Source organism: Acomys minous, assembly GCF_964271855.1.
Source record: "Acomys minous genome assembly, chromosome: 9".
Classification (NCBI taxonomy): Eukaryota; Metazoa; Chordata; class Mammalia; order Rodentia; family Muridae; genus Acomys; species Acomys minous.
In genome coordinates, this window is record NC_140490.1 from 79,556,595 (window position 1) to 79,576,575 (window position 19,981).

A 19,981-nucleotide genomic window follows, 5' to 3' on the forward strand; every position below is an offset into this window, starting at 1 on the left:
TCTGAAGTCACAGGCTTAGATACAATGGACACTTTCTCCTTGGAGTCCGAGGGTGAGGAAAGTTTATTAAGAGCAGATATCAAGACTTTGAAACAGCCTTTACACAAAGTGACTATAGAGGGTGGGACAGATAGTAAAAGAGACAAGGATTGACCCCCACCCTATAATCCTTATTTTCAGAGTCAATTCTCTTTGCCTGAGGCCTCTGCACCTCCAAAAGGAGTTATTTTTCCTGTGATAAAAGTGCCTAACCCCAATAATCCAGGACAGGCTCAAAGACAGCATGAGGCTCCTCAATTTAAGGACATAAAACAATTGAAAGATGCAGTTATGGCTTATAGCCCTCATGCCCCTTTTACTGTAGCAATTTTTGAATCTCTTAATACTCAATACCTGACACCCAGTGATTGGCAACAAATGTGTTGGGCCATCTTTGCCAGTAGCAACTACCTGCTTTGGTGCAGCGATTATCAGGAGCAATGCATACAAACTGCCACTCAGAATGCTGCAGCCCGCTTTCCTCAAAGGAATGTAGATATGCTTGCAGGCATGGGGCAATACGCCGCTTTGAAAGCTCAAATTCATTATGACCCAGCTGTGTATGCTCAAATTGCTACTTGTGCCCACCGGGCATGGAAATATTTACCTAACAATGGGGCAGGAGAACAATTGTCCAAGGTAATTCAAGGGCCCTCTGAACCATTTCAGGAATTTGTAGATCGCCTTATGCAGTTAGCTGGTCAGATATTTGGGGATGTAGAAGGAACCATGCCTATTATCAAGCAATTGGCCCTTGAAAATGCTAACAAATACTGTCAAGATGCCTTGTGACCACATAAAAGCAAGAGTGTTGGTGATTATTTAAAAATTTGCCCGGGACATTAACTCCACACATATCATGGGACAAGTCCTTGCTTCCACTGTAGAAGGGAAAGCATATTCCGGTGGAGCTAGGCCTAAGACCTGTTTCCAATGACAACAAGAAGAGGATTTCAAGCAGGAATGTACCCAAGGCTGTTAAGGCACTAGATTACCTCCCACAGGGCCAGGCAAACCTGGGTTGTGCCCTCGATGTAAATCATGGACATCACTGGGCAAATGAGTGCCAATCTAAAATGGACAAGCAAGGTAGACCTTTACGGGGAAACGGGTCTCAGGGTCTGCTCCAGGCCCCAACACAGTGGGTGTATGGAGCCTTGCAGACACCCGCACAGAGACATGCACAGAACGAGACTTCACACTTTGAAGCCGAGGCTCTGGGGCTGATGGCACAGAATGCTACTTCACACCTTGAAGCCGAGGCTCTGGGGCTGATGGCTCAGAACATGACTTCATACTTTGAAGCTGAGACACTGGGGCTGATGGAACAGAACTCGACTTCACACCTTGAAGCTGAGACTTTGGGTCTGATGGAACAGAACCCGACTTCACACCTTGAAGCTGAGACTCTGGGGCTGATGGTATGAAATCCTTATGTTGTGATTGTGGAACGGGGGTTAATTCCTCAGGGTGTACATTCTGCTGATAAAGTTCTGGGGCCAAATTGGTAGATACCATCATTGAGGTCAACAGTCTATGTTTTGCCCTTTCTGGGACTAAATCTGTGGGTATGTCCACAGATTTCATACTTGGCAATTTTGGATCCAGGACTGGGTTCTCATATTTTATATCCTGTGAGTCCCAGGGCGAGTTCACTGAATCCATGAGCTTAGGTTGTGGGATTGTGTGTCCTCCCAAATATCCCATTTCTTGAAGTGGCGGTGTAGCTGGCACTACTTTGGATTCTATAACTGGATGCTGCTGGCTCATTCCTATAGGTGCTGCCCCTTTATCTGGTGCCCCTCCAGTTGTTCTCACATCTTCGTGATTTGATGGTGTCATCTCTAGAGTAGTCTTCATTTGTGGCCAGGTCCTGGAGGCCAACACTGCAGTCTTCATCACTTTGTGACTTTGCCTTGAGCTCACCTCTGAATAGCCCAATTCTTTGCACCATGGGGTGAATTTTGAAGGGTCCATGTTCTGATGAGGTTGTCCTGGAGTAGATGGCTTTGGGGAAAATCTCACAGATGTGGTCACCCTTGAGTGTGCTTCTGGGCTGAGTCCCATTAAGTCATAACCTGAAGCAATGGCAGTGGTGTGACTTTTATGCTGGCCTTGGCTGAACATGGCATTTTGGGTGCCAGCTCCATGTTAGGTACTCGTGCCTTTTGTGGCTGTACCCATTTTTCTGGAAGATCTATGACCCTCTGTTCTATACTCTGTTCTGACAGGTGCTTTGGATCCTTTTTCAGTGAATGAAGTGATGAAACACCTGAAGATCTGTATGTATTTTCCTCATCGCTCTGAGGAATGGGTATAGGCAACTGAGTCTTGGGTCTCCTTGTTCAGAGACCCCTGGTACCTCTGCCAGATCATTGAGCATGTCCCAGGATTTCTTTACAGGCAGAGGTACTAGGTGTTTCCGCAAAGCAGAAACCTTCCAAGATATATGCCCTTCCAGGTCTCCTCTGACAGAAGGAGAGAGCTGGAGTGGAGACCATACTAGGGGTCCCCGGCTCTCATTCAAAATAGAATTTGGCCCATGTAAGGGAGGAAGAACTGACAAATCCTGAAAAAAAAACAACTGATTTTTCAGGATCTGTCATCTTAAAAGTACTCTGAGGTGTGCCTTGGTTCCTGGACATAGAGGGTGTCTTTGGCAGGGAAACAGGTCCACTATTGCTGTGGGATTGCAAAGTTGTTCCTTCAGAAAGGGCAGGGAGATAAGACAGGCTTGAGCTGTTGTTGGAGGATCCAGAGGATGTGCTGTACTCACTATAATGCTTTCCCTTTTTACAGTAGGAGCCAGGTGAGACAGCCTCCTGAGCCACAATTCAGAGACAGAGGAAGAAGACACAATGTGGGACTCATGTAAACTTTGTCCCACAAGTATCACCCTGAAAAACAAGAGAAATGTTTTCATTTTCATAGGAGCCAGTAAAGGAAAATTAGGAAGAAGAAAGGGAATAGTCATTTCAAATCCAAAATATGCTTGGTCTAAGGGAGATGTGATGGGGATAAGGAGTTGCGTTCACAAACATCAATTATGTGCATGAAGAATTCCTCCATCAAGAGCAAGATAGACAAGTCAGTCAGTCAAGTGCATGCCACACAATTAGAAAAGCTGAGGTCCATGCCCATAACCCACATGATAATGAAAGGACAGGGTGCCCTGGTGCTGGGGAAACAGAGACGAGTGCATCCATAGGCTCACGAACTGGCCAGCCATAGCCAATCAGTGAATCCAAGTGGGAGACTCTATCTCAGTAAGCAAGGTGGATGGCACCAAAGAAGTGACACACTCATTTTACACACACACACACACACACACACACACACACACACACACACACACACACCTGTGCTTGCCATTAAGCCAGAAGACCTGAGTTTGATCACTAAGACACACATGTTGGAGAAGAGAACTGATTGCCTTGGATTGCCCTCTGGCTTCCACATGCATGATATGGGACAGATGTGCACACATGCACACACACACACACACACACACACACACACACACACACACACACACACACAAAAGAAAAAATGTGTGTAATATAAATATACTTTTAATAAACAAACAAACAAAACCTCATTGCTGTGGGAGCTGGATAAATGGCTCATCAGTTAAGAGCAATGATTTCTCTTCCAGAGGACCCAAGTTTGATTCCCAACACACACATGTTGGTTCACAAATTTCTGTAACTCCAGTACCAGGAGATACATACAATCTTCTGGATGCTGTGTGCAGCAGGCATGCCTGTGGTACACAGACATACATGCAGGCAAAACATTCATACACATAAAACATAAATACATCTAAAAATTTCTATTATTCAAACTTTTCTCTTTATCTCTCTTTTTTGATTCTGTTTTCTTCTTCCTTCCTTTATTTTAAATCTTTCTCTACCCTCCACCCAGAAACTCTGTTTCCTGACCTTGCATTTTCTAGTTGTCGTAAGATCTGTTCAAGATGCTTGTATATTGCCCATAGTGCATAATCCTGGGTCCACTTGATATGAAATCCTGTAATACTGGACACAGCAAAGAATGCCAATGGAATTGAAGTGATATTAAAGTACCAGTAAGCTAACCCAGTAGAAATAGTTAATCTAGGAAGGAGATAATTGCTCTTATAGTAAATGAAGTACAAATATTTTACTTATAGCATTTACAATTAAGATGGTACCTTCATTCGGGTTTCTATCACTGTGATTAAACACCGTGACCATAAACAACTAGTGGGGAAACGATATGTTTTATCTTACTATTCTCAGATCATATTCCACTGCTGAGGGAAGCCAGAGTAGAAACTCAGGTCAGGATCTGTGAGGCAGGTGCTGATGCAGAAGCCATGGAGGAACTCTTGTTTACTGGCTTGCTTTCATGGCTTGCTCACCCTGCCTTCTTATACCACCTACAACCACCAGTCCAGGGTGGCACCACCCACAGTGAGCCAGACCTTACCATACCAGTCATCAATTAAGAAAACGCACCCTGTCTTGCCCACTGGGCAATCTGGAAGGGGCAGTCGAGGTGCCCTCTTCAACACAACACTGGCTTATATCAGGTTGGCATGAACCAAGCCAGCACAGGCATTTTGACAGGAGGACAGACTGAAGTCAGACTCTGCTTACCCCGTCACTTCGTCACCACTAATAAAATGTAGCCTGGCTTCTTCCACCTGTGAAGCTGGTAATAGGAGTAAAGAAGATGCTATTTAGCATAGTGCCTGTTGATGTCATTCTAAGAGAACCCCCTTCATTTAACAACCATGAGGGCAAAGGTGAAGTTGTGCTTATCATGGAGCCAATTAGTGGCCCAGCACAGCTATCAAGTCTTTTCAAAGTCCATGCTATGCTCTCTCCATCATGTACTGTAAGCATCCCATTAGAAGCACGGGACTGGGAAGTACATGGCAGTGGGGGACACAGAGATTCTGATACATTTTTCCCTCAAAGATGTCTACCACAAATCTATGCTAGAAGAATACAGGTAACAGACATCCTTCATCAAACTCTTGGGGATTATCTTCATCCATTCTCCTGACCCACTGAATTTCCTTCCCACACTTTGGGCTTTACATAAAAATACATGGACAGAGAAGCATGAGAAAGGGAGGTAAGGGGGTATATGGGCTGTTCGCATGACTTTGGAAGGTGTTAGAAAGATGGTATACTCTCCAGTCACATCCCCTTTCCCCACTTTCTTCCACATGCTGTTAAAGACTAGAATGTTAAAGCAGATCTGCCATCAGCCTTGAGGTAGCAAAAAGGGGTAGAACTGTTCTGACCTGTGAGCTTCTGGGTCTGTTGCTTCGAAGCCTAGAGAAACACAGAAAGAAACACTAAGTCAGGTTTACATTCTAGGTTGGAGATTTTATTGACAATACATCTCATCTCATCTATGGATATTCTTATGTCCCACATCAAGTATCAACTCAGTTGTCTTCCCTAGCCATATCATTAGTTACCATCTCATTTATTTATTTGTGAATAATTTATTAAATATACTAAGATATCAGCAAGATAATATCTGTGACACCATGTCTGATGACTTGAGTTCCATCTCTGGAGCTCACATAGTAAAAGGAGAGAAGCAATTTCCACATGATGTGCTCTCACCTCCCCATGCATGCCATGGCATCTGTGCATACATGCACACACATACATATAAGTTGTTTTTTAAAACTAAGTTCTATATTATTGTGTGGAGTACTAACTCTAAAGTAAATATGAGCCACATACTCTAGAGACTTGCATTAACAAGGGAAACAGCCACTTAAACAGTGGTCAGTGGGTTAAGGTGCCTGCTGCCAAGCCTTGGCAGCCTACATTGAATTCCTAGGACCTTCAAGGCAGATGGAAAGAACTGACCCTTGCAGGTTGTCCTCTACTTCTACCTGCCCCATGACATGCACACATGTGTGTACACACACACACACACACACACACACACACACACACACACACACACACACGCACGCGCACACACACACATCACACACACACATCATACACAAACACTTTCAGCACACTAGGAGTGCTCTGTGCTTCTTCCCACTTGCCTTTTTTTCTTTCTTCATAGTTAAACAATTTTGATTTTCATCATAAATACTTTTCTTTTATCACTTAGCACATGTGTTATTTTGTGATTTTGAATTTTAAATAATAATCATTTAGTATACATTCCTTCATTCAGTGAAAGTAATGTTTTCAGTGTTATATAATGTTTCTGTTTTTTACTATGTTTTAATTTATCCTTAGCCAATAGACATCATGTGTTATGCTTGAAATAGTGCTTAAATTGCTCAATTTGGGGCTGTTTAAAGAAGAGATAAGACAGAACCTTAAGAGAAAACCTAGGTTTTCTTAATGAATCTTTCGATCCATAAACATGACTCCTCTCTGTTTTATCTTCCTTTTAATACACTAATAGGCTTTTGCATAAATATCTTACACATCTCTTGTGTTATTTATATCTATGCTTGGTCATTTAATATTTCTTTATCTTTATGTTGGGTTGGGGATTGAACCCCACGCTCTTGCACACACTAGGTAAAGCGCTTTACCCTATGTGCTGCTATTTTGGGTGGCATCTTCACAGAAGCTTGGTTCTTTAATTGATTGTCGATGGTGTCAAGAAATACAACTGACTTTTCCCTATGCTGTTGTCACTCAAGTTTGCTTAGCTCATATGTTAATTCCAAGATAAAAATTCTACACCCAAATGTTATCTCCAGATAAAGTTTCATTTTTCCTTTCCAGCCTTAGGACTCTCATTCCCCCATGTTCTTCTGTCCTGGCTAGGGCCCCTAGTACAGAGAACGAAAGACTCTCCTGCCTCTGTCTCCCAAGTGCTGGGATAAAAGGAATGCACTACCATGCTCAGCCTAAAGCTTCTAAAGTGAATTAAGAGAGAGAGAGACATGCTGTCTCAACTCTCCCTTTCCCTCCAGTCATTTCCTCCTATGGCCCAGAGGCTAAGCATTTATACAAACCTACAGGGGTCCAGCATGTGGAGAAGTGAGGTCCAGGATAGAGTGGCTATTACCTACCTTTGTCTTGGGTGCCACCTGCTTCTGGCTCTGGCTCCAAGAAAACAACTCCCAAATTCCACTAACTAACAAAACGAAAATTATAAAGCTGAAACTGGCAGGCAGTGGGATACCCAGCTCCCAAACTAGTACCATTTCTCAAGCCTATTCCTCTCTCAACTGGAGAGATTCTGTCTCCAGGCTGAGATTCCATGACATCACAACTGGCACACAGTCTTTCCTGTGGTTGCCCTCTGTACTGAGATGTCTGATAGCCAAAGATCAGGGAAGAATCCATCCAGGAATCTTCTGGGGCCTAGCTACACAAACTGTTATTAAGGGAGGAGTGATGAGGCAAAGTTTCAAAGGGCATCCAAAATGGCTTGTTCTGACTCCCATTTTCTTTGGAGCCGGCCACTGTCCTAAGTTTGGACTGAGTACACTGCCATAAATTTCACACTGCAGCTTAGCACACAGAGTCATGTAGAATCGGAGAGAGTTAGGACAGCTGAGGTGGGAACCCACATAGACTTCGAGGCGCTTGGTTTTGTAAGACCACGGGTCTCCATGTTCTCTAGTTTCTGTCACCCTGAGACACATCACTGTGAGTAGTGGCCTTCGAGGAGCACCCTCTCTTAGGACCTACTGTCTCACTGCCGCGTTTATATTTTTTATTTTGGAATAACCAAAAGCTGAAACAATAGTACAGAAAATCCCATTGACCTTTGTTCAAGAATCCTTAACATGGGTATTTTGCCTGCACCTGCGTGCACCACATGCATGCCTGAGAGCCAAAGAGGGCATCAGATCCCCTGGAACTGGAGTTGCAGACAGTTGTAAGCCACTAGGGGGCGCTAGGACAAGGCTCAAGTCCTCTGCAAGAGCAGCCAGTGCTCTTAACCACTGAGACATCTCCCCAGCCCCATTATATAACTCTAGCATACTTGTAAAAACCACGAGACTAACATGGGAGATGGAGGTGGGAGGATCCAGAATTCAAAGTCATCCTTGGCTCCACTGCAAAGCCAAAGCCAGTTTGAGCTAACAAATCCTATGTTTAAAAAAAAAATCAGTGCCTTTATATTAAGTAAAATCCAGCTGTTATTTGGATTTTGTATTTCTCCACAAATGTTCAGTATCTAATCCATAGTACCATGCTGGTGAACATCAAGCCCAGAGTCCTCTGAGTCCTAGGATTTATAACTTCAAAAAGAAAAGAAATTAAGAAATTAAGAAAAAGAAAAGAAAAAATAGGCCCTAAATTTGAGTGTGTGTGGTGTTCTCTTTATGTTTAGACTGAGATTATGTGTTTGGGGTGGATGGGGATGGGGAACACACAGCAGTGGTACCCGTCCTTCGCATTCCAGCATACCAAGACTGATAGGCTATCAATTTGTGACCCCAGTGCCAAGTACTTTTTAGGCCAGTGCGTGATGCATTTCTCTACCTGGCGTTACCATTTCCCTTTGTTCATACTTTGTTCCTGGAAGCGGTCTGTAGATCTCCTGTTGGGGGTACAGGGGCTAGCGTGACTGAGTCCCCATGTCCTGGAGGAACAATATAACACACATATTACTTGAAGTTCCTGTGCACAAAACATTAGCCTTCCTTTCTCCTCATTCTTTGTTCGATTATATTTACTGCTTTGAATGTGTGCATATTTCTCTTGTGCTTTGTATTACGGCTCATTATTGTCATTATTCGTCTTAGTGCTCCATTTTTTTTTCCAGTTTTTTTCTGTGGTAAGTTCTTCTGCCTGCTTGATTTGGATATATGCCATCACTGTGTAGTTTGGGGACCCTATAAAACAGAGCTCATTTTTGGAGTCAGTCACCAGCTGAAAAGAGACCAGTTCTTCCCTCTCCCATGAGGGGAGTGTTTTATAACTAGTTTCTATATGCCACACTAGATTTAATCCATGTTGACAAACCCTGCCTTGAGTTTAAGTGGGACATTGGGCATTTAACTGTGTGTGTTGAGACCATATGTGAAATCAGGTTGGTACTTTCATCCCCTACCAGGTTCAAACTCCCTTCTTTGACCTTACACACTCTGTAGAATATTCAAGATCCATGCTAGCTGGCCTAAGTTGTGAAAATAACAATGGATCATGAGTTCCATTTTTAATATATTAGGTTTCAAACATGTTCAGTATCCAACTGTCTCCTACCCTAAGTCCTCTTGGTTTTGATCCAGCAAATGGATATCAGAGAGATCACTTCCTTTATCTTCTTCAGTCCTGGAGTCTTCAGGGTCAGCTCCCTGTCGTCATTGTGTCATCATCACTGCCTACGCTCTTGATGTTTTCATCCCCTCAGATGTTTGGTTTCTCCAGAGAGTGCTAGTATTGAGAAGCACGCTGTAGCCCGTTTGTCTCTGAGGAATTTTTTAACAGGGAGAAAATCTTGCTGGATAGCCTCCAATTCAATCTCCTACCACATCCTTCCATGTGAAGGGATCAGAGGTGCATGCCTCCACACCTTATTCCATTCTAACAAATTTCTGAACTTCTTTAGCTCTTTTATGTAGGGGACGGGCTATAAGGACAATGTTCTTCCATCTTGTTAGAGCCTAGGTTCCTATTTCTCCAGCAGTCTGCCATTTACCAGAAACCTGCTGACCCTGTCGTAGTTTGGCAGGTAGACACCTGTTGTGGTTTATTGTGGGAGCTGGTCATTTTTAGACCCCCGAGCTACTTTCTTTTTTTTTTGTTTTTTTTTTTTTGTTTTTTGTTTTTCTTTTTTTTTTAAATACATTTTTATTAATTTATACATATTACATCTCAGTTGTTAGCCCATCCCATGTATCCTCCCACTCCTCCCTTCCTCCCACTTCCCCCCTACTCCCCTCCCCTCCCCTAAGTCTGTGTCTGAGGGGGACCTCCTCCCCCTGAATATGCTCATACGGTATCAAGTCTCTCCTTGGTGACCTATTATCTTTCCTCTGAGTGCCACCAGGCAACTCCGTCCAAGGGACATGTTCAAATATGGGGCACCAGAGTTTGTGTGAAAGTTAGATCTCCTTCTCCACTCAACAGTGGAGAATGTCCATCGGCTAGTCCGGGTAGGGGTTCAAGGTTTTTACTGCCTATTTTTTCCTTGGCTGTTGCCACAGTTTGCGGAGGGCCCCAGGGCCCAGACTCGCCTGTAGTTTTCCAGGACCCACTGGGTCCTTCCATTTCCTCTTTCTCCCAGGCTTCTCACACCTAAAGTTTCAATAGGATGTCCTCCCCTCTTACCCACTATTCTGGTAGGTACAGTTTTTCATGGGGACGTACACCTTGGACTAGTGTCTCGATATAAGTGAGTATATACCATTTAGCTCTTTTTGCTTCTGTGTGAACTCACTCATTATGACAATTTCTAGTTCAATCCATTTGTCCACAAATTTTGGAAATTCCTTGTTTTTAATAGCTGAGTAATATTCCATAGTGTAAATGTACCACAGTTTCTTTATCCATTCTTCTGTTGAGGGACACGTAGGTTGTTTCCAAGTTCTGGCTATTATGAATAAGGCAGCTATGAACATGGTTGAGCATATGTCCCTGTTGTGTAGTAGTACATCCTCTGGGTATATTCCAAGGAGTGGAATAGCTGGGTCTTGAGGAAGCCCTATTCCCATTTTTCTGAGAAAGCACCAGATAGCTTTCCAAAGTGGTTGTACTAGTTTGCATTCCCACCAGCAATGCAGGAGTGTTCCTCTTTCTCCACACCCTCGCCAGCATGAGGTGTCAGTTGAGTTATTGATCTTAGCCATTCTGATGGGTGTAAGATGGAATCTCAGTGTCATTTTGATTTGCATTTCTCTGATGACTAAGGCTATAAACTAGCTTTTCCAGTAAGACTACTGGTAAGATCAGATTAAAGCAGCTGCCTGTGAGCAGCAGTTCCGGGAACTTTTTCCTGACTAACCAGATTTTCACAACTTCTTTTTCTCTCTGGAATTTCTCTCTTCTGCAATGATAGCAGCTGTAAAGGTAGACACCTTCTGGAACATTCCAGAGTTAGGTATTCATAGCAACCCTTGCTTACACAAATACCCATGCCTCTGTGCCTATGAAAACTTCGTGAAATTTTTCAATAAACGGAGTTTGATCAGAATCCAGACTTGCCCCCTTCTTCGTGTCTTGTGTTCTGTCCCTATACAGGAAAATTCTTCTCCCGAGCATTAGTCGAACCCCGGCGGGTCGGGACATTTTTGAATCTCCTGACAAAGACTTAACTCTCTATTATTCACTCTGTATAACCTCTGTAAGTTTTTAAACAGTTCCAAGTTTTATTTGTCTAATTTTTCCTTTGTTGTCCTAGATTCTCGACCTCCCTTTGTAATATTCCAAGATAGTCCTAACCACTAAAAGTTCCTGTAACTCCATGGGGGAGGTCCTGGGGCATCTCTTTGTTGGCTATTTCTCTGCCACTAGGGGGAGCCAGATCTCAACAGTGAGAGCCTTGGTTGTAGACACCTGAAGACTGGATGGGGATGAATTCGGGTGCCTTTGATATATCAAAACTTATGAGAACTTAAGTCTAAGGCTGTTCAGACACCTTCCTAGTGTTTGTTGGGTCCAACCACCAAAGGGTACCCAGCACTGCCAGACTTCCTTATACTCTTTCTTGCAAACACCAGGGGAGGGTGTAACCAAAGCCCTCTGCTCGCTGGTCTCTGAGTGGATGTGGCACTCATTCTAGTCCCAAGGAGGCTGTCTAACTGGCATTGTCTTTCTCTCACGAATACTATCTGGAACACAGCTTCTCTCTTGCCTGGAATACATGAAGCCCCCAATTTCCTTTTTTCCAGGTACTGAGTTTTATTACTGACTTTTTGGAGGTTAGGTTTCAAAACAAGACATTTAGTTTTATTGCTGAAATCAAAAGACACCACTAAAAGTGAAAACAGTCCAGCCCAGACCTTTTTTTTTTTTTCTTGGCTCTCCAGGCTGTCCTGGACTCACTTTTCTGACCCTGCTGGCCTAAAACTCGGAGATCTGCTTGCCTCTGTTTCCCCAAGTGCTGGGTTACAGGAATGTAATATTGTACCCCGCTTCCATTACCCATCCTTAAAAGAGATGTCACAAGTACTTCATGGCTTGCTAACCTCTATGCTATTGGCCAGAGACCACATTAGTTTCTAGGCCTTTTAGCTGTAGAACCACTCTCATAATGCCTGTAAAGGAGTTTCTATGTAGACGCATCTTAAGCTTTAGTGTGCACCTGGAAGTGCAATGATTGTTGCCTGGAAACCTTTCCTCAGATTGTACTGTGTTTCAAATAGCTGACAACAAACTGCCTGGCACTGGACTCCCCATGTCCGATCCATGCTCATGAAGTAGATCTGCACCAGCATTTCATTCTTATCTCTTCACCTGGTTCACTTCCTGTGTGACACCTGCTGGGACCCCCTCAATGTACCTGTGTGTGCATGCATGCAGACCAGAGGATATTTCCAAGAAAGATACACCCATGGAGAAAAAAGCCGTTAACTCTACACCCCTTCCTGACTTTGCAAAAATACTTTCTGTGACAGTCTAGGTTTTGGAGCCTCCTATCACGCTCCCACCTGCAACATGGCCAATGCCCTTCAAAAGAGCTTGGAGTTGGCAATGCGGAGGTCCAGCATGTGGTTCTGTAGGATCTTCCCCAGCAGCACATGGGCTCCATTGCTCACTGTATTCAAAACCCATTTGGTACTTAGCCTACCCTGGAACTACACATCAGGAGTTAGTGGCTGCGAGAGCACCAGGGTAAAGGAGCCATACTATAAAACAGAAAACATGATAGGAAACCAGACACCAAAAAGCAGACCATCTGATGACAACCCTTTCAACTTTATTCTATTCCCGTGAGGGCTGAAGCCTATGCCATAAATCCTCTGTAATTAAGCTCACGGCATCAGCATATCAACAGACCAACCAGTGGAACAAAATAGAAAATCCAGAATGTACCCAAAAGTGGTGGTGCACGCCTTTATTCCCAGCACTCAGGAGGCAGGCAAATCTCTGAGTTCAAGGCTAGTTGGTCTATGGAGTGAGTTCCAGGAAAGTCAAAGCTATGCAGAGATACCTTGTCATGAAAAACAAAACAAAACAAAACAAAACAAAACAAAACAAAACAAAAGAAGAGGGGCCTAGAGAGATGGCTCAGAGGTTAGGAGCACTGTCTTCTCTTCCAGAGGTCTTGAGTTCAATTCCTAGCAACCATATGGTGGCTCACAACCATTGATAATGAGATCTGGTGCCCTCTTCTGGCATGCCGGTGTACATGCAGGCAGAACAGTGTATAAATAATTAGTAAATGGATCTTTAAAAAGAAACTGCAAGTTTAAGGTGTTCAAGAATGACGATAGAGGGATGAAGATGCAGCTGCAGGAGTAGAAATTACAGGGAAGATTGAAAAGTAGGCTCTGCAGAAGATCTAGAAATTGAGTCAAATATCCTGCAACAAGGTGTCGTGTAGCCTGGTAGGTTTCTGGTTAGACTTCCCCTCCTTATAAGAACATGTTCAGCAAGCATGTGGAATTCCTCTCCATGCAGATGAGCATTCCCAGCACCTCCACCCCAGTCAATGATGTGCATTCACCCTGTGAACCCCTACCCACTCCCCAAGGTTTGTTTGTTTATTTTGGGTTTTTGAGACAATGTTTAGCCCTGGCTGTCCTGGAACTCACACTGTAGACTTGGCTGGCCTCAAACTCACAGAGATTTGCTTGCCTCTGCCACAGGAGTGCTAAGATTAAAGATTTGTGCCACCACTGCTTGGCCTCCCCTTGGTTTAAACAGTCCTTATTCACCCCTCAATAAAGAGAGCTATTTCACTGAAAAAAAGACCTCAGAGAAGGCACCACCAACAACAACTAGCCCATCTGCCCCAGCTAAGCTTCGTTCTCTCCAGCCCAGTCCAGCTCAGCCCAGTGCACAACAGTACCTGGATACCCTGAGGGGAGAGACTGAACAGGGGTGCCAAAGGACTGAAATGCCATGTTTAAGGAATGTGCTGTTTACCTAACTCAACCTTTTTGTGGTGATTTTCTTGCTGCTTTAATCCTTTCTCCAACCATTCCCAGTTTACCTCCAAATAAATCCCCACTTATCTCCAACTTGACCCTTCTCAGATCTATTTGCTGGAATGCAAAACAACTGTCAAGATCATAAGCCAACAAAAGACCAAACAGTCTAAGAACACACTTGCTGGTCAGACCTGCTTACACAGACATCTGTCCCAGGTGCCCCGTCTGCCAGTTAGGATTTGTGTTGTCCCTTAGCCCCATCTTTTCCAGTTTATCTCCCAAGCCTCTCTCTCAGCTTAACCCACACACACACTCTGATGTAGATGCAGACTATCTAAGGACACACTGAGTATCAGTGTCATGTACAGGCCAGAGGAACAATACTTACTGACTCCATGGTCAATCCGATTGTTGCCAGGTATTTAGGCACAAATCTCTTCTCACAGAAGTGCTTTATAATACAGCTCTAGGAAGACAAAAATGCACATATTTAGCAATATATACTGGAGAGATGTGGGAAATGAACAATTTCTTCATCAGAGTTTCATTGGTCAACTCAATGAAAAGTAAAGTGTTTTCAAATGCATGTAAATGGATGCTTGAAACTCTAGCCCTTGAGAAGGAGAAACAGAAGCATCAAGAGATCAAGGCCAGCCTCAGCCACATGAGACCCTATCCCAGAAATAAAACAACTCTCCAAAAGACAAAAGGAAAACAAACCTCTGATGTACCTAAAACAAGTATAAAAAGTGAGGATTGGTTTGTTTTGAGAGAGACTTGCTCCTAACTGTCTTTGAATTCACTATGGAGATCAGGCTGGCCTCAGACTCACAGAGAGTGGCATGCCTCTGCCTCCCTAGTACTGGGATTAAAGGTGTGTACCACCAACCAGGTCATGGGTGAAAATTTTAAAGAAAAAATTTCACTTGTTACCTTCATACTAAATGTGGATGTATTTTCAATTTTATTGTCAGTCCCTGAGCTCTTGTCTTCCAGAGACCTGTCCCAGCCTTACACATTCACACCACTAAAACCTCCACATCTAGCCTTGCCTCCAGCCCAGGACCAGATCTACATGTCTAAGCATCTGCCAGATGGACTGTACTCCAATATCCGCCATCATCTCATTCAACATGTCCCAAATGAGCTAATATGACTGTCCGGCTGACATCTGGCTCTGTGCATCTCACCATCATTTTCCCAGGGCAGTGACAAAGAACCAAAATATTAAAGCCATATTTCATTCAGGGCCTAACTCTTCAAGTCTACATTATCATTATCTTTAGTACCAATATCCAAAAACCCAGATGGATGAATAAGATGTATTACATCCATAGAAAGGAATATATTTCTACAATATGAAAAATATGCTGATACATGCCACAATGAGATGAAATAACCAGAATTGGTTAAGTCCCTAGAGGCAGGAAGTGGATAATGGTTTGGGGAAATAGGGCGAGCCTGGTAATTGCCATGTTTTTGTTGTTGTTGTTGTTGTTGTTGTTGTTGTTGTTTTGTTTTGCTTTGGGGGATGATGAAAATGTCCCATAACTGATAACAATAATGGTTTCATAGCTCTGTGCATGACCTGGAAATCAGTGAATTGTATGTTTTAAATAAGTAAACTCCACATGAGCGGTCTTGTTTTTAAATTTCTACTTTCTCTTTAGTTATGTGTATATGTGTATGTCTATGGATATATGCACATGTGTGTGCAGGTGCCGACAGAATACAGAAGAGCATATCAAATCCCCTGGAGCTGAGACACAGACAGCTGTGAGCTGCACAATCTGGTGTTGGTGTAAGGCTGAATGCCGGTCTTCTGCAAGAGTCGCAAGTGCTTTTAATTGCTGAGCTATCTCTTCGGCCCTTATTAAGCCTTTTTCAACTTGAGAGGTTTTTAGTCTTTGGAGGAAGAAAGAGATTATTTCCAGTATTTCTTTTCTTTTAGTCCATCTCCCATTGACTGTGTATATGTATGTGTGTGTGTATGTATGTGTGTGTGTGTGTGCCCTGTATCAGCTGATAACTTTTGGAAATTTGTTCTCTCTTTCTACCATAAGCTCTGGGGACTGAACTCAGGTCACCCACGCTTACACAATAAGGACTTTTACACCAGCTCATCCCTAACCCCTTCCTATATGGGAAACTTTAGATTTCTCAATGACCCTTGTTTATATTCAATTCAACTACTTGCAGTGACAGTCACTGTATTGCAAAGCCCCATGCCAGTCTTCAAGGTCTCCTAGGATCTGAAATTACCTAATATGCTCATTCATCATTTTCCTCATGTCTCTTTCTACATAATATGTTAACTTTGATAGCATAATTTTAAAAATAGTAAATAAAAGTGGTTAGTTTTATTTAAAATATTAAGCAAATTTCAAAACTGTCTTACATTTATCATCATAGAAAGCCAAAAATTACATAGAAAAGAAATTTCAATTAAGCATGTGGGTGTCATTCTTCAGTGGCCACCCATCTTTCTTTCTGAGATAAAATCTCTCTCGGGACCTGGGGTTTGCTGATTAATCAGGCTACTTGGTCAGTGAGCCCCAAGGATCCTCCTGTCACAGCTTGCCCATCATTGGGATTAAAAGCCTGTGCCACCAGGCTCAGCTTTTTTAAAAAAATAGTGTTTTATTAATTTATTCATAGTACATCTAAATTGTTAGCCCATCCCTTGTATCCTCCCATTCCTCCCTCCTTCCTGCTTCCCCCCTACTCCCCTCCCCTATGTCTGTGACTGAGGGGGCCCTCCCCCCTATATGCTCTTAAGGTATCAAGTCTCTTCTTGGTAACTTGCTATCCTGCCTCTGAGTGCCACCATGCCTCCCTATCCAGGGGATGTGGTCAGAGATGGGGCACCAGAGTTTGTGTGAAAGTTAGATCTCCTTCTCCACTCAATGGTGGAGAATGTCTGGTCCATTGGCTAGTCTGGGTCAGGGTTCCAAGTTTACTGCCTATATTTTCCTTGGCTGGTGCCATAGTTTGAGGAGGACCCCAGGACCCAGATCCGCCTGTCATAAAGTTCCTCTTGTAGGTTTCCAGGACCCTCGGGATCCTTCTATTTCCTCATTCTCTCAGGCTTCTCTCACCTAAAGTCTCAATAGGATGTCCTCTCCTCTGACCCACTTTCCTGGTAAGTAAAGTTTTTCATGGTGCCTGCCCTTTGGGCTAGTGTCTTGATATAAATGAGTATATACCATTTAACTCTTTTTACTTCTGGGTGAACTCAGGCTCAGCTTTTTGCAGGGGTTCTGGGAATAGAGCTGTTTTCTATAGCACCAGCTGAGCTATATTTCCATGTCTCTTTGCTGTTTAAAACAGAGTTGGAACATAGTCAACAAATGTTAATTTTCATCAAAAGCTCTGTTAACACATACACTAAGGTACATAAAAGTACAGGACCATGCTACATATTAAAACACTAATAAATATTTACTGAGATCTGCTAAGTGCATGGCACTGGTTAGCAGGCCTTCTGCACTTGGGAGAATAGAAGTCCGCGCTTCTAATCTCTTCCCTGTCAATGTTACCTGAACTTGGAGATTCTTAACCAACAGCTTCCACTTGTTAAAAGAAGAAAACAAGAAAGAATAGGCATCTAAATTCATCTAGGAAAAGCCTCAAGTCACTGCTTCCTTTCCCTTCCCATCTGAGAGGAAGTTTAATAGTTAACATGCAGCAGATAGAACACATGGAAAGGTACTATTTTAAAAAAAAAGACAAGAAAAATAGGCTTCTCTAAGAAAATGGACATGACATTAACAGAAATTTAAAACAAAAACAACATAGGATCCAGGGCAGCCAGTACAAGTCCCCTTACAACCCACCAGGTTACTATGCTCTAGTGATGGAAATACAGACTTCCAGGCTATACCCAGCAACATTTTTCTGAATCTAACACTCCATGGGCATCCCCTTAAACAGTGCAGCTAGGAGGCAACACTCTCCTCCCCTGCAGGTTCTGGATCCCTGTCAGGGGAAGCAGATTTGGTATCCAAGCTAACCATCCTTCATTGGGACCCAAGCTTCCTTACTACTTTCAAAATACAATCAAAGGTCAGAGGCCTCCATCACCCTCACTCTGCCAGGGCTGCTGATTCCAGTGTCCTTATGCACCTAGCCAGCCTGTCCCTCAGATCTGCAAGCCCAATAGCAGAACCACAGCGCTCCTCACCACTCTGGCTCTGCGGCTCGCCCTGCCCACCGCTGCCTGGCCAGGGACTGATGTGGGCAGTTGAGAAGCCTTGGGCTGTTGGGAAACCATTGGCAGTTGGGATTCCTCAAGTGGAATCTGGAGATGACAATGCACACTGATGTCATTACAGGGGCCAGGAGGACTGAGTCTTAGGGTCCTGATGGTCAGGTGTAACCTGGGTGCCTGCAGGAGTTTGGGGTGTTTTTGACAGGCCCCAGCGTTGGTCTGCACTTAGTGTACTAAGTGTACTAGAGTCTCTGTTCTAGGGAGTTTCTGAATCTGAGTATAAGGACCAGTCATGCCAAAACTGTAAGCCAACCATGGCCTTTGATGGAATCTTTCCCGGTGGGTGCCTCTGCTGCCCCACATCAATACAGTGACCACTCAGTTTCTGCAGAGGGCTGATCCCAGGATCAGAGTACATTCTGCAGATGTTCCAGACACATAAAGATGATGTCCAGCCAAATGCTTTAATTCTGGCAGAGGCAAGCAGTTCTCAGAGTTCAAGGCCAGGTGGGGATATATTGTGCAGTCCTGTTTCAAATCAATATATAAAAACTGTATAATCTTTACGTAACATATGCACACCCTCTGCCTATCTTAAAGTCACCTCTCTGTTACTTACACTGTCTTAGGGTATCTATTGCTGTGAAGAAACACCATGACCAAAGCAACCAGAGGAAAGAGTTTAACTTGGCTTATGCTTCCATATCACTGTTCACCATCAAAAGAAATTAGGACAGGAACTCAAGCAAAACAGGAACCTTGAGGCAGGAGCTGATGCAGAAGCCATGAAAAGTGCTACTTAGCGGCTTCCTCATGGCTTGCTCAGCCTACTTTCATAGAGAACACAGGGGCAGCCCCACCCACTATGGGCTGAGCCCTCCCCTATCAATCACTAATTGAGAAAATGCCTTACAGGCTTGCTTACAATCTGATCTTATGGAGGCCTTTATTCCTCCTCAAGACAGGGTCTCCCTGTGTAGCTGTGCCTGTCCTGGACTCACTTTGTAGATCAGGCTGGCCTTGAACTTACAGTGATCTGCCTGCCTCTGCCTCCCAAGGGTTGGGATTAAAGGCATGTGTTATGATGCCTGGCTTTTTTTGTTTGTTTGTTTGTTTTGTTTTAAGATTTCTGCCTCAGATGACTTTAGTGAGTATCAAGTTAACATAAAACTAGCTATCAGATTTTGCTGTTATCTTCATTTTCTTAATTGTAGGGGGAGATTGGTCTAGATTAGAGATTAAACATTCAAGTGTCTTGAAACTAAAAGGGGGATCAGGAGAAGGGAGGCAGAGATCTTTATGGAGGAGGAGAAAGAGGTGATGACTTACAAGTGATAAGTAGAATGCGCATTGTCTTGGGAAAGGAAAGAAAGCAGGTAGCAAGGGGTGGGGCCACAGGGGGGAACAGTGGGACAGCCACCACGGAGTATAAAGTTTGATTTTATGTGTGTTTGGAAACATTCTGGTGAAACCAATTATTTTTGTTAACCTAAAAATTTATTATTTTTTAATGAAAATAAAAGTCAAATGCCCTCCATAGGATTCTCTTGAAACAGCACCCCTGGTACAAAGGTCACAGGATGCTCCCCTTGCTTTTTTGGTTCAAGTTTCAAACTCATGGCATTTGCATCTTGAGCCTGTATATCCCCAAAGAAACCCACAGTTTTCAAGTCTTGAATCCTTGAACCTGG

General features: G+C 43.5%; 1 long non-coding RNA gene across 15 annotated transcripts; it reads right to left on the reverse strand.

Annotated features, from left to right (window-relative positions):
• Window positions 1–2,153: 2,153 nt before the first annotated feature.
• LOC311605221 lies at window positions 2,154–18,351 on the reverse strand. 15 transcript variants are annotated; one of them, XR_014781830.1, is made up of 8 exons: window positions 18,264–18,351; window positions 14,469–14,546; window positions 8,526–8,625; window positions 7,100–7,164; window positions 5,336–5,366; window positions 4,680–4,734; window positions 3,981–4,076; window positions 2,154–2,936 (listed from the first exon to the last, which is right to left on the reverse strand). It is a non-coding gene; the product is annotated as an uncharacterized lncRNA (long non-coding RNA). The 15 variants fall into 15 exon arrangements; XR_014781837.1 differs by lacking the exon at window positions 7,100–7,164 and adding an exon at window positions 17,287–17,397 and having other exon boundaries at window positions 18,164–18,288; XR_014781839.1 differs by lacking the exon at window positions 7,100–7,164 and adding an exon at window positions 17,179–17,397 and having other exon boundaries at window positions 18,164–18,288.
• Between the last annotated feature and the right edge of the window lie 1,630 nt (window positions 18,352–19,981).